This window comes from Mus musculus, chromosome 7 (assembly GCF_000001635.26).
Source record: "Mus musculus strain C57BL/6J chromosome 7, GRCm38.p6 C57BL/6J".
Classification (NCBI taxonomy): Eukaryota; Metazoa; Chordata; class Mammalia; order Rodentia; family Muridae; genus Mus; species Mus musculus.
The window spans coordinates 59,915,157-59,930,207 of record NC_000073.6 but is presented as its reverse complement, the minus strand read 5'-3'; the positions used below and the strand labels follow the sequence as shown (position 1 = coordinate 59,930,207).

The following is a 15,051-nucleotide window of genomic DNA, read 5'->3' as shown; positions in this document are numbered from 1 at the left end:
TGTGAACCCCACCTAATCTTTAGCTGTGGGTCTCTGCATTGTTTCTGTTAGCTTCTGGGGGAGACTCTGATAGTACAGTTTTGCTAGGCTCCTCTCGATAAGCATAACAGTATCATTTATAGTGTTAGGGATTTTTTTCTTGCCTATGTGATATAGCTCAAGTTGTGCCAGTTATTGGTTGGCCACCACATTTGCTCTTTGAAGTTCCTAATTGAATGGGCATTATCTTTTTTTATATTTTTCTATTCATCACATTTATATGTAAGTCTTGTTTCTTAGCAATATTGTTTTTATATGTATCACTTGAACAATGATTAACACACGTTGTAACAAAATGACTACTGAAAAGGGTAATATTTAGCCTATTAAATTTAGACTAAACAATATATGCAACCAATGTGTCATATTCATTCTAATTATATTCTATTTTAGACATTTCCTTATTTCTATGTTGTGTGGCTCTAAAGGTTAATGCTAGAGTATTCTAGAATTATTAATTTAAGATTAACTTGTAAATAAGTCTTATTTTTCCATCAATTATGTATTCAAAATATACTTAGCATATTTTGTGAAAGGTTCATTTAAATCAACCGGAAAAGTAAGAATGATAGGAAAATGTGAGAAAGTACATACATGAATGATTCAAAAATGTGTTATAAATGGCCACAAATATAAAAATATATTCAATTATGTACATTTTTTTACTAAAGGATTAACTGTCATATAAAATAAGATCAGAATTATAAAAGATATATTAAGAAATGAATTTTCTTTTTTCACCTATGAGATTCGATGAAATATTTGCAAACAAAATTTAAAGCAATTTAAATTCCAGATAATATTGAAAAACTAATTAAGATAGAGATATATGATGAAAATTAGCATATTTTATCACTATTTCACTTTTAGAAAATCACTTATAGTATGTAATTTGAAGTTTAAAATATGTGAAGCATTAAGAGTACTCATCATAGTGAATAATTATGTTTGTTATTATTGATATATATGTATCAATCATAATTTTAATTAAGTAATTGATTTATGTCTAGTGATTATGATAATGTATGTTCAAATTAGCTGGCAAAGGTCCCAGATTGAAAAGTTCATTCATTTTTGCTGAGAACCATTTATGTCTGAAACATTGATGTATATATCCATATCAAATGTTATATGCATATGCTTCTCTATGTGGTAAATAAACCAATTTTATCAAATGGATATTTTAAATTATTCATAATGATTTCTTGTCATTATTTTCCTCATATTTATATTTTTGTGTTGTAATTTTCTTCGCATAAAAAGAAGATGGAGCACAAATGCTCAGTAGATAAAGCTACTTGTTACCAAGACTGACAAACTAAGTTTTACTTACACTCCCACCCACCCCACCCACCCCAACATACTCACAAATAGAATAACATTTTAAAAATGAAGTAGGGACATCACTATTTGACTCTATTGCTTCTTTCCTCTTTTTTTTTTTTGTATTTCACATTCTTCCTCCACTTGTATTATTTTTTTTTATATTAAGTCTCTTATTATGGAGTTCTGAAATATTTGAAGACTTAATTGAACAGATGTAAATACCATAAACATATCCTGCAATGTGTTTTTGTCCAATTGTAACTCATTATCTTATGTTCAGATTTTACATAAGCTAATCAATGAAATATATGTTCTATGATGATAGAACATATCATCTTCACCTTTCATTTCTTATTCACTTGAACCCTTTTTCATTTTTAAGTTAAAACTTAACTGTAAAGAACTTGCTGATAACTTACTTCTATAGTCCTTAAGGACCTTTTCCTCATGAAATCTGTAACTCCACTTAATATTGTATATTTTACATATATTTTCTACAAATTTTCTGATTTAATTTTTCTTAAAACCTGAATAGTTATATTATGAACCTTAACAGATTTACCAAATGTTCATTGTTGCTTCATTCACTAGTTTTGCTCCACTTCTTTGGTCAAATACCATTTTCTATGATAGCGTGTGGCATTCTCTAGGTATATACCTAGGAGATAAATAGCTGGGACAAATGTTAGCTACATCTTTAATTCTCTTTTGTGGAAGGTTAAAAGTAGACCCTTGAATGTAGGACAGTTTACAAAAGAAACATGAATGGTCAATAACTATTTTAAAAGTATGCAATATCCATACCCATCAGGGGAATGCAAACTAGAAGTACCTTGGGACACTAGAGTACATCAGTACAAATTGATGTCATGAAGCAATATGAAAGGATATGGAGAAGAATGTTATACACTGAAGATAGTATTGCAAATTAATACCGTTATGGAAATTAGTTATTTTCCAACACTTCCAACTAGACTTTTTTTTTAATTAGGTATTTTCTTAATTTACATTTCCAATACTATCACAAAAGTACCCCCATACCTTCCCCTCCACTCCCCTCCTCCCCCACTCCCAATTCTTGGCCCTGGTGTTCCCCTGTACTGGTGGGCCTCTCTTTCCAATGATGGCCTACTAGGCCATCTTCTGATACCTATGCAGCTAGAAACACGAGCTCTGTGGGGTGGGGGTACTGGTTAGTTCATATTGTTGTTCCACCTATAGGGTTGCAGACCCCTTTAGCTCCTTGGGTACTTTCTCTAGCTCCTCCATTGGGGGCCCTGTGATCCTTCCAATAGCTGACTGTGAGCATCTACTTCTGTGTTTGCTAGGCCCTGGCATAGCCTTACAAGAGACAGCTATATCTGGGTCCTTTCAGCAAAACCTTGCTAGTGTGTGTAATGGTGTCAGCATTTGGAGGTAAAATGTGGACACTTTTCCCTTTCTTAGAATTGGGAACAAAACACCCATAGAAGGAGTTACAGAGACAAAGTTTGGAGCTGAGACGAAAGGATGGACCATCTAGAGACTGCCATACCCGGGGATCCAACTATACTTTTTGTCTTATATGTACAGCCACGGTGGAATTCACTCTGGAATTTTATAGTCACTGAAGAACTATCATTGCTTTGTACATACTTCATGAATGCACACAGCTGCCCCTTGTGAAGGGATCCTCTTTAGATAGATCTCTGGAAAAGTTACAGATTTCTGTTTCTGTCATTGTAGTCTTTGTATCCTGTTGTGCGTCTTTCATGGCATTGTCAGCCCCAAAACCTGAGTAGGCAGAACATTGACAGTCATATAGTAGCTCTGAAGGTAAAGGCCTGGCTTACAGAGCCCTTTGATTGTACTGAGGACCTATCAGGCAGACTATTAGCAGGAAAATACTCCTTCTCTATATTTTTAGTTCCATTTCCAATACCTTCCTAACTTCTCTTTCCCTAGGTTTATATTGGAAGAACTGAGTATTAATATGATTTACCCTGAAAAATAGAGGCAGTGTAGGTGGAAACACGCAGTCCTCAGTGACTTGGTCAGTGGAGGAAGTGCTTCTTGTCAAACAAGGTGTAGTTGAAGATATCCCAGAGATATCATCACATGAATATTAAAACACCATGTTCAATTTAGTGGTCCAGAAGGGGCATTGTCTGTGCCAAAATGTATTGAGAAGTTGAAGACTCAGAAGTCTACAGGTGTGGGGAGACACCATAGACAAGAAAACTTTTATGAAGTTAATGGATTGCAGTCTTCTCAGATGGATGAATTGTGCATTGATTACAAAAATGGAAAGGAGACAGGCAAACATATCGACAGACAAAGATAGAGACAGAGAGACACAGAGAGAGACAAAGAGACAGCAGGGAGATAGAAACATTTCTAGTGTCTCATAAACCTAGATGGTATGAAGAATATTGATAGGGAGGTAGAAGTGCTACTAGTGTATCAGGCTGACCATTCTCTATAAAACAAGGTAGAAAAATGTTCACCCATTTGGAGATAATGACGACATGGAGGAATACTATTTGAAGGTGATGTTTTGGATATTTTCATTATGGGAAATGCCTAGCTTCAGGGCTAGCACTGGTCAGTGAAACCCAATAAACTTGTCCTTGGAAATTCCATTAATGAATGAATATTGAATAGGAGAGACATTGTCAGACGATGATCACTGATGAAAATTTAATACTCATTTGTGTTGGTTGGAAGTATTTGATGTATTAGAAGCCTTAGGATTTTGTCAGTGACTACTGTCAAAAAAGATAAAAGACATTTCTTCTGGCTAGACAGAGAGACCACTGGAGAGCAAGACCTTGAGACTAAACCACTTCCATCTGCAGAGACCCTTGGGAAAAATACTGACATTGCAGTCTGATAAAATGGTGTAGAGAGATCATGGGAAGGAAAGGAATAGGTTTACCTGGTGTTCCCAGTCAGACTGGAGTGGTGCAATGCCACAATGTATCCCTCTGTAGAGATTGTATATGCTTATATTTTCACCTCAAAATTTTACTCCCATGAGTCATACCTTCAGTCCAATAAGAGGAAGAACCAATCATTTATGAATGGAGAAAGGCACCTAATAGTGTCTCATGAAATATGGTCCAAGGTGCAGGTACCACAGAAGAAAGTAGAGGATACTGGTAAGCATTATTTTAATTTCTCAAAGTCTTCATGACTCTTAAGGTTTTTCTAGAAGTATTATGACCTAAAATTGCACAAACTTGTGAAATCCTACCATCTCTCACATTTAAAGTTTCTGACAGTTACTACTTTGGAAAAGTGGAAGGTCTTAATTTTCAACATACTTATCATATTTCTGCAATTTTAAGAGTATACCGACCACCTGATTGCAAGCACCCAACAATTGCTACTTGGCCAAAATGGTATTTTCCAGTCAAACATTTATTTGTAAGTGCCTAACCAAATAAGTGATTACTCATTATCACCATTATAATCATGACTAAAATGCAGCACATTCACTCATCTAAGTACTGTACAAGTCATACATATATTTCTAAGTCATTGCACTGCCCTTGCTGACCACCAGATTTGGCAAAGTCACCTTACAGAAGGGCCCAAGTTTTTACATTTCTTGATAAACAGACATGTTTGTAGTGAGCATAATTTGGGTACTTAGGAATCTCCCTGTGGTAATGTTTCTATGTAGGCAAAAGTGGCAAGAAATAAGATAACATAGTCACAGACACAAACAGCAGATGCATAGTTACCTACCATCTAAAAATACATATTTTCTGTGTGGAGATTTTACCAGGCTTGAGTTTGTTAGTTACCATGAAGTAGTGTGTCAAAGAAATGCATTGAAATAAGACTCTGTCTTAGAATTTGCTTCATTGGGGATATTATTAGTGTAATCCATATTCATGTGCTACATCTGCCTTGGTAATAAATAGGAAAAGTGTGGGTCCCTGAATGTCAGAACATGATTTGCAATCCACAGTTGAAAAGAGAGCAAGAGACCATGTCTGAAGCTGTTAAAGGCTGGAGGTACTCTGCTGTGGGACATGGAATCTTTGGCCCGTTGTGTTGAGTGATTTTTTATCAGATGGCCAAAACAGTCCTGTGATGAAATAGGCTGTTTGTGTTGTTGACAAGCTGAAAATAGTTAGGTGGACCTGCTTAGAAAGAGAGCAAGGGACACATGTGTTAGTCATGGAAGGCATCCATATCCATGTTTGTTTCCCTGACTTACACCCATACATGTGCACCTAGAATTTAGTCTTGAATTTCAGAGTAAACAGGTAAAAATATTAAGATCTGTGAATGTCTGTATGATATAAGTGTATCAAGCTGTATAGAAATAATATCGACCATATAAATAATATAGATAATATATCGACTTAACATAGTCACGATAGTTCCCTGGAAATGTTTGGGTCACCAAAGTGGCTTCCACTAGGAATCTAGCAAAACAAAGATATGAGAGTGATGGGTATGGGCTTTCTATTAAATTGTGACAGTACATGTCTTGAACAAGCCTTAAAAATGTTGATGGTTGCCACAGTGAGGCTACCTAATAATGTGGACCTCAGAATAGTGACATGTCTATGTTTTCATATTTATAGGCCTTGTACATATTTCTGTTTTGTTCTGAGCCTTTTTATCATGGAGAGTACATGAGGGTTGCCAGAGTTGACAGAGAATGTCAACAATAGCTGCTGAGTTCCAGCTATTTGGAATTTATCACTCCTTTTGCATATTTAAAACTTGAAGGCAAGATTTGGGCCAAAGAATGGGACTGATCTGTATTTTCTATCACACCCACAGTGTGCCAGGGGGGTCTCTTTTGGGTCTGAATGAACTTTATAAGAAAAATGGCAACATATTGTATTATGAACTGAAGTTTTGGTGATATGTCTCAGAAGGGTTGTTTGGTCTCCAGTTTGGTGGCCAATTGAAAAATTACCTAGTGAAACATATTGGTAGATAGATACAGAGAAAGACAGAAAGAGGCCAATATAAACAAATACAAAGAGAGTGGAGTTTGGTTCATATTGCCTTAGAAAGTATGTCACTTACTGCTGGAAAACTGGAAGGACAATAGGATAAAAATTTGGAAACACTGGTCTAAAGCTTCTCAGCATGTATTAGGAATGAAGACTTCGTAGGAGTGCCTGTGGTCTTTCTACACATATAGGTAAGTGTTTGGAGTTACTTGATGTCTTCTATGTCCTGGGATTAGTTTTGTTACTGCAGATATGTACAGAGGTCATCCTGAAGGCAAGGAAGGGAGACAGGGTAACACCAGTTTGCATTTGGCCCTTTATAATTGAGGTATGTGCTTTGATCTGTCTTCTCAAGGTCACATTCTGTGGTGCCCATAGACACAGTGAAGAGATACATGGTCAACATCTTTGGATGAGGGATGAGAATATTAGAATAAGACTCCAGAAAAGTTGCTTGGTATGTCTGTCTTACCTGAGGACCAATGGAGTTTAAAGGTAAGATGTATTTGAATTTCTCCAATTGCTAATGATTCTAGCATTTTTGCTGAAACTGCAAGGATGTACCATAACTTTATCCACTCCTGTCAGGACCTACAGCACTTTTAGTGACTTTGAAAGCTTTTTTTCATTTTCTGTCAGTTTTAGTAACTATGAAAGTCCCTTGATGATGAAAGTTTTGGAATTTTCATACTCAGTGATGTATACACTCTGCATAGTACCTTGAAAAGCTTTGTGAAGGGGTACTATAGTGTGTCTTGATCAATGATGATTCTCAAAGATTCTCTGGAAAGCTGAACAAAATGATTGATTACTTAATAGCACCACTCTCTTCTGGACTGAGATTTATCACATTGAATCACCCACATCCCCTGGAGTCATATAGGCTTATAATCCTCTATACTTTGTGTCCTCTTTTATTTATATCAGATACCTTGATGAGAGACCAATCTTTTTAGGACTCTGCTATCATGTGTAGTATTCATGAAAACAACCCATATAGGGTTTGCTGGTAACATCCCCATGCTCTTGGTGAGGTACATTCTCAAGAAAGAAATGGTAGTGTTGGTAGCTTCTAGGAGTGGCCTGCAGGCAGAGATCAGATCTGAATCATAAATAGGAGTAGCAGTGCCCCCAAAGCTTGAATCTACACTCAGGGGATTCTAGGCCTTGTGTGTAGTCTTCTTAGAAACCTTGAAGTTTATTGGAGCCCTGCAGTGCTGCTTCAGAGAAAGACACTCTAATCAAGGATACAGGAGTAATTTGCACTGGTGCTAAATTCTTAAAGCCTGAGTGAGTGTGTATGAGTGTGTGTGTGTGTGTGTGTTTGTGTGTGTGTATGTGTGTGTGAGTAAGAGAGAGACAGAGAGAGACAGAGAGATAGAGAGACAGAGAGACAGAGAGACAGAGACAGAGAGGGAGGGAGGAAGAGAGAGAGAGGGAGAAAGAGAGAGAGAGAGTGAGAGAGAGAGAGAGAGAGAGAGAGAGAGAGAGAGAGAGAGAGAGAGAGAGAGAGAGTTTAATGTTGGTAAGTTCCTTTGTAGCTGAGTAGGCAGACTGTGGTGCTGACCACCAGGATGTTTTTCCATGCACCCTGCTTGGGAAGAGAGCAAGAGTAATTCTGTGTGTTCCTAAGGTATGTTTGGTTGCTATGTATAGGTTCATTAGAAGATGGGCCAAATGACACACAAGCTGCCACAGATTCAAGACTAGGCTTGAACATTACCACATGGTCATTGACATCTTTAAGAAGATCCTGTCCTTGAATTTGGCTCTTGTGGCAATAAGAAATGTTGAGTGTTTCAGCATCTTTTTGAAGTTTCTTGACTTCTAGTGATCATTCAAACAGGTTTGACCAATTTTTTCAATGTCAGAGAGAGTATTAGTGTGTGTGTGTGTGTGCTCGTGTGTGTGTGTGTGTGTGTGTGTGTGTGTAAGAGAGAGACAGAGACAGAGACAGAAATACATAGAGACAGAGAGACAGAGAGACAGAGACAGACAAAGAAACAGAGGCAAAGAGAGACACACAGAGAAAGACAGATAGAGGAAGTGACAGAGACAGAGCAGAATGACAGGAACAGAAAGAGAGCAGATTGTTGTTGACAAATTGATCTAGACAATCTTCTCATTACTGTTGGGTGAAATGTAAGAGTAAGCTGTTGAGCAGGTTAACCATTTCCCTTTACTAGGACAGAGTTTTTAACACAACAATAGCAAATCAGAAGTCAGAAGCCCAAGTAATGTGAAGAGCTGTTCATGAAGGTATGGTTTTACTGGTGAACATGGCCAGTGTTGATTTCTAGCTCCTAGCTGGTAGATATTGAGAAGAGATCTCCCTTAATAGTGTACTAAGTTGTCAGTGTTTTCTGGGAGGACTTTTTTTTCTTGTATCTTTAATTTTTTGTATTCTCTTATATATTACATCCTGTCCGCAGTTTCCTCTCACCCTGTGCCCCAAACTCCCCCTTTTCCACCCTTCTCCACAAAATCCCCCTCTGCTGCCCTTAGATAATACTAGACTTCTGTCTTAGTCAGAGTTTCAATTCCTGCACAAACATCATGACCAAGAAACAAGTTGGGGAGGAAAGGGTTTATTCGGCTTAAACTTCCATACTGCTGTTCATCACCAAGGAAGTCAAGACTGGAACTCAAGCAGGTCGAGAAGAAGGAGCTGATGGAGAGGCCATGGAGGGATGTTCCTTACTGGCTTGCTTCCCCTGGCTTGCTCAGCCTGCTCTCTTATAGAACCCAAGACTACCATCCCAGAGATGGTCCTACCTACAAGGGGCCTTTCCCCTTTGATCACTAATTGAGAAAATACCTTACAGTTGGATCTAAATGCCTCCAGGCATTTCCTCAACTGAAGTTCCTTTGTCTGTGATAACTCCAGCTGTGCCAAGTTGACACAAAACTAGCCAGTACAGCTTTCCTGGGGTATCAACCAAATGTGATTTAAGAAGCTATAATAAGACCAGGTACATACCAATACATCAATGCTAGAAAGGCAACCCAGTAAAGGGGAAAGGGTCCTACAAGGAGGGAAATGTGTCAGGGACAGCTCCTGCTCTCATGATTTGTGTTTCCACAAGACTACCCATGGCATACATTAGAGGACCTAGGTGAGATAGCTTCAAGTTCCTGTCCTTTAAGATCCCATAAGTCCTGGTCCATTGATTCTATGGGGTGTAATCTCTTAGTCTATCCCCTGATCCTCCTAATTTTTCAAATCCTTATCAGTGGGACTCCGCAAGATCTGCCTAATGTTTGGTTGTGGTACACTCCAATCAGTTGCTGCATGAAATCTCTCTGGTCTCCTTGATCCTTTTTCTACTATGCACTGGTCTCATCATATTCTTGAGGAAGGACAAACCAGAGGCTGAATCTTTTGTGACCATGTTGATGTCTCAGTCACCCACATTTAGGTCTTACCTTTTTAAGAAGAGGCCAGATCAGGCCTTGTGTCTCTCATTACTAGGAGTCTATGCTAAGGTTATGGTAATAGATTTCACAGAATTTCCATTGCACTACATTTCCATATTGAAATGCCCCCAGTTTAGTTTTTTTCTAGTATTTTCTCATGCCCTCGCCCCTACCATAATTCCTCTTCCTAGTCTCACCCATACAGAATCGACCTGGAAAATTTTTTATTTCACCTTTTCATGAAGATTCTTTTTTTAAAAAATATTTTTATTAGGTATTTTCCTCATTTACATTTCCAATGCTATCCCAAAAGTTCCCCCATACCCTCTCCACTACTCCCCTACCCACCCACTCCCACTTATTGGCCCTGGCGTTCCCCTGTACTGGGGCATATAAAGTTTGCAACTCCAATGGGCCTCTCTTTCCATTGATGGCCGACTCGGCCATCTTTTGATACATATACAGCTAGAATCAAGAGCTCCAGGGTACTGGTTAGTTCATAATGTTGTTCCACCTATAGGGTTGCAGATCCCTTTATCTCCTTGGGTATTTTCTCTAGCTCCTACATTGGGGGCCCTGTGATCCATCCAATAGCTGACTGTGAGCATCCACTTCTGTGTTTGCTAGGCCCCAGCATAGTCTCACAAGGGACTATTTTGTTCATTTCCATCACCTGTTTGGTTGTGTTTTCCTGCAATTCTTTAAGCGATTTTTGTGCTTCCTCTTTAAGGTCTTCTACCTGTTTAGCAGTGTTCTCCTGTATTTCTTTGAGTGAGTTATTAAAGTCCTTCTTGATGTCCTCTACCATCATCATGAGATATGCTTTTAAATCCCAGTCTAGCTTTTCGGGTGTGTTGGGGTGCCCTGGACTGGTTGAGGTGGGAGTTTTGGGTTCTGATGATGGTGAGTGGTCTTGGTTTCTATTAGTAAGATTCTTATGTTTACCTTTCGCCATCTGGTAATCTCTGGAGTTAGTTGATTTCGTTGTCTCTGATTACAGATTGTTCCTTTCATGATTTTGTTAGCCTCTATCAGCAATCCTGGGAGACTAGCTCTCTCCTCTGAGTTTCAGTGGTCAGAGCACTCTCTGCAGGCAAGCTCTCCTCTTACAAGGAAGATGCACAGATATCTGGCTGTTGGACCTCCCTCCTGGCTGAAGATGAAGGCCCAAAACAGGACCTGTACCAGAAGCTGTGTTGCTTTGGCCTGTCCCAGAAGCTGTTAGCTTCTGTAGTCCATACTCTCACCTGTGCAGACTACTCTCTGCGGAGTCCTGGAACCAAGATGTCTGCTGCCAATGCTCAGCCAAAGCCCTCCTGGGCTGGTCAGACACCTATCATCTGGCCGGGAAGGTGCCTGGATGTCTGGGGCCTGAAAAGCGGGCTGCCTCAGAAGCTCTGTGACTCCTGCCTGTCCCAGAAGCTGTTAGCTTCTGTGGTACAAACTCTCACGTGTCCAGACTATTCTGGGCTGAGTCCTGGAACCAAGATGTCTCGCATGTGTCCTTACCGGCTTGAACATCATCTAGATATATGTCCAGGAGATGTATTTCAGGAACCTCTAATAGCACTATGTCCAATTTTTTTGAGGAACCACCTGACTGATTTCCAGAGTGGTTGTACAAGCTTGCAATCCCACCAACAATGGAGGAATGTTCCTCTTTCTCCACATCTTCAACAGCATCTGCTGTCACCTGAATTTTTTATCATAGCCATTCTAACTGGTGAGGAGGCAACTCAGGGTTGTTTTGATTTTCATTTCCCTGATGATTAAGGATGATGAACATTCTTTCAGGTGCTTCTCTGCCATTCAGTATTCCTAAGGTGAGAATTCTTTTTTCAGCTCTGAGCCCCATTTTTAATGGGGTTATTTGATTTTCTGGAGTCTACCTTCTTGAGTTCTTTATATATGTTGGATATTAGTCCCCCATTTGAGTTAGGATATGTAAAGATTCTTTCCCAATCTGTTGGTGGTGTTTTTGTCTTATTGGCTGTGTCTTTTGCCTTGCAGAAACTTTGCATTTTATGAGGTCCCATGTGTCGATTCTCGATCTTACAGCACAAGCCAGCCATTGCTATTCTATTCAGGAATTTTTCCCCTGTGCCCATATTTTTGAGGCTTTCCCCCACCTTATCCTCTATATGTTTCAGTGTCTCTGGTTTTATGTGGAGCTCCTTTATCCACTTAGATTTGACCTTAGTACAAGGAGATAGGAATGGATCAATTCACATTCTTCTGCATGATAACTGCCGGTTGTGTCAGCACCATTTGTTGAAAATGCTGTCTTTTTTCCACTGGATGGTTTTAGCTCCCTTGCCAAAGATCAAGTGACCATAGGTGTGTGGGTTCATTTATGGGTCTTCAATTCTACTCCGTTAGTCTACTTCTCTGTCTCTATACCAGTACCATGCAGTTTTTATCACAATTGCTCTGTAGTACAGCTTTAGGTCATGCATGGTGTCTCCATCAGAGATTCTTTTATCCTTGAGAAGAGTTTTAGCTATCCTATGGTTTTTCTTTTTCTTTTTTTTTTATTCCAGATGAATATGGAGATTGCCCTTTCCAATTCGTTGAAGAACTGAACTGGAATTTTGATGGGGATTGCATTGAATCTGTAGATTTCTTTTGGCAAGATAGCCATTTTTACTAAATTGATCCTGCATATCCATGATCATGGGAGATCTTTCCGTCTTCTGAGATCTTCTTTCATTTCTTTCTTCAGAGAATTGAAGTTCTTATCATACAGATCATCCATGTCCTTAGTTAGGTTCAAGTCAAGGTATTTTATATTATTTGTGACTATTGAGAAGGGTGTTGTTTCCCTAATTTCTTTCTCAGCCTGTTTATCCTTTGTGTAGAGAAAGGCCATTGATATGTTTGAGGTAACTTTATATCCAGATACTTCATTTAACTTGTTTATCAGGTTTAGGAGTCCTCTGGTGGAATTTTTAGGGTCACTTATATAAACTATCATATCATCTGCAAAAAGTGATATTTTGACTTCTTCCTTTCCAATTTGTATCCCCTTGATCTCCTTTTGTTGTCAAATTACTCTTGCTAGGACTAAAAGTACAATGTTGAATAGGTAGTGAGAAAGTGTGCAGCCTTGTCTAGTCCCTGATTTTAGTGGGATTGCTTCCAGCTTGTCACCATTTACTTTGATGTTGGCTACTGGTTTGCTGTAGATTGCTTTTATCATTTTTAGTTATGGGCCTTGAATTTGTGATCTTTACAAGACTTTTATCATGAATGGGTGTTGGAGTTTGTCAAATGCTTTCTCAGCATCTAAAGAGATGATCATGTTTTTTTTTTTTTTTTTTTTTTTTTACTTTGAGTCTGTTTATATAATGGATTATGTTGACGGATTTCTGTATATTAAACAAACCCTGCATCCCTTGAATGCAACTTAGTTGGTCAGGTTAGATGATTGTTTTGATGTGTTCTCAGATTTGGTTAGCGAGAATTTTATTGAGGATTTTTGCTTCGATATTCATAAGGGAAATTTGTCTGAAGTTCTCTATCTTTGTTTGGTCTTTCTGTGGTTTAGGTATCAGAGTAATTGTGGCTTCATTGAATGAGTTGAGTAGAGTACCTTCTGCTTCTATTTTGTGGAATAGTTTGTGAAGAACTGGAATTAGATCTTCCTTGAAGGTCTGATGGAACTCTGCACTAAACCCATCTGGTCCTGGGCTTTTTTTGGTTCAGAGACTACTAATGACTGCTTCTATTTCTTTAGGGGATATAGGACTGTCTAGATCATTAACCTGATCCTGATTTAACTTTGGTACCTGGTATCTGTCTAGAAATTTGTCCATTTCATCCAGGTTCTCCAGTTTTATTGAGTATAGCCTTTTGTAGAAGGATCTGATGGTGTTTTGGATTTCTTCAAGATCTGTTGTTAAGTCTCCCTTTTAATTTCTGAGTTTGTTAATTAGGATGATGTCCCTGTGCCCTTTAGTGAGTCTGGCTAAGGGTTCATCTATCTTGTTGATTTTCTTAAAGAACCAGCTCCTCATTTGGTTGATTCTTTGAATAGTTCTTCTTGTTTCCACTTGGTTGATTTTGTCCCTGAGTTTGATTATTTCTTGCCATTTACTCCTCTTGGGTCAATTTGCTTTCTTTTGTTCTAGAGCTTTTAGGTGTGTTGTCAAGCTGCTAATGTGTGCTCTCTCTAGTTTCTTTTTGGAGGCACTCAGAGCTATGAGTTTTCCTCTTAGAAATGCTTTCATTATGTCCCATAGGTTTGGGTATGTTGTAGCTTCATTTTCATTAAACTCTAAAAAGTCCCTAATTCCTTTCTTTATTCCTTTCTTGACCAAGGTATCATTGAGAAGAGTGTTGTTCAGTTTCCAGGTGAATGTTGGCTTTCTAATATTTATGTTGTTATTGAAGATTAGCCTTAGTACATGTTGATCTTAAAGGATGCACGGGACAATTTCAATATTTTTGTATCTGTTGAGGCTTGTTTTGTGACCATATGGTCAGTTTTGGAGAAGATACCATGAAGTGCTGAGAAGAAGGTATATCCTTTTGTTTTAGGATAAAATATTTGTAGATATCTGTTAGATCCATTTGTTTCATAACTCCTTTTAGTTTCACTGTATCTCTGTTTAGTTTCCGTTTCCATGATCTGTACATTGATGAAAGTGGTGTGTTGAAGTCTCCCACTAGTATTCTGTTAGGTGCAATGTGTGTTTTGAGCTTTACTAATGTTTCTGTAATGAATGCGACTGCCCTTGTATTTGGAGCATAGATATTCAGAATTGAGAGTTCCCTTGGAAGATTTTACCTTTGATGAGAATGAAGTGCCCCTCCTTGTCTTTTTTGATGACTTTGGCTTGGAAGTCGATTTTATTAGATATTAGAATGGCTACTTCGGCTTGTTTATTCAGACAATTTGCTTGGAAAATTGTTTTCCAGTCTTTCATTCTGAGGTAGGGTCTGTCTTTTTCCCTAAGATGGGTTTCCTGTAAGCAGCAGAATGTTGGGTCCTGTTTGTGTAGCCAGTCTGTTATTCTATGTCTATGTAATTGTTGCTTCCTATTATTTTTGTTGTTAAAGTTGGCATTCTGTTCTTGGGGCTGTCGTCTTTTTTTTTTTTTTTTTTTTTTTTTTTTTTTTTTTTTTTTTTTAGGTTTCTTGAAGGATTACTTTCTTGCTTTTTCTAGGACATGGTTTCCATTTTTGTAATTTTTTTCTGTTATCCTTTAAAGGGCTGGACTTGTGGAAAGATAATGTGTGAATTTGTTTTGTTGTGGAATACTTTGTTTTCTCCATCTATGGTAGGTAATTAAAAGTTTGGCTG

At 38.2% G+C, this 15,051-nt stretch overlaps 1 long non-coding RNA gene and 1 pseudogene across 1 annotated transcript in view; both read left to right on the top strand.

Moving 5' to 3' along the window:
- Snhg14 (small nucleolar RNA host gene 14) overlaps positions 1–15,051 on the top strand; it is a 1,177,441-nt gene that overhangs the window by 519,970 nt on the left and 642,420 nt on the right. The gene's annotated exons all lie outside the window — the stretch shown is intronic.
- Positions 7,086–7,174, top strand: Gm22373 (annotated as a pseudogene).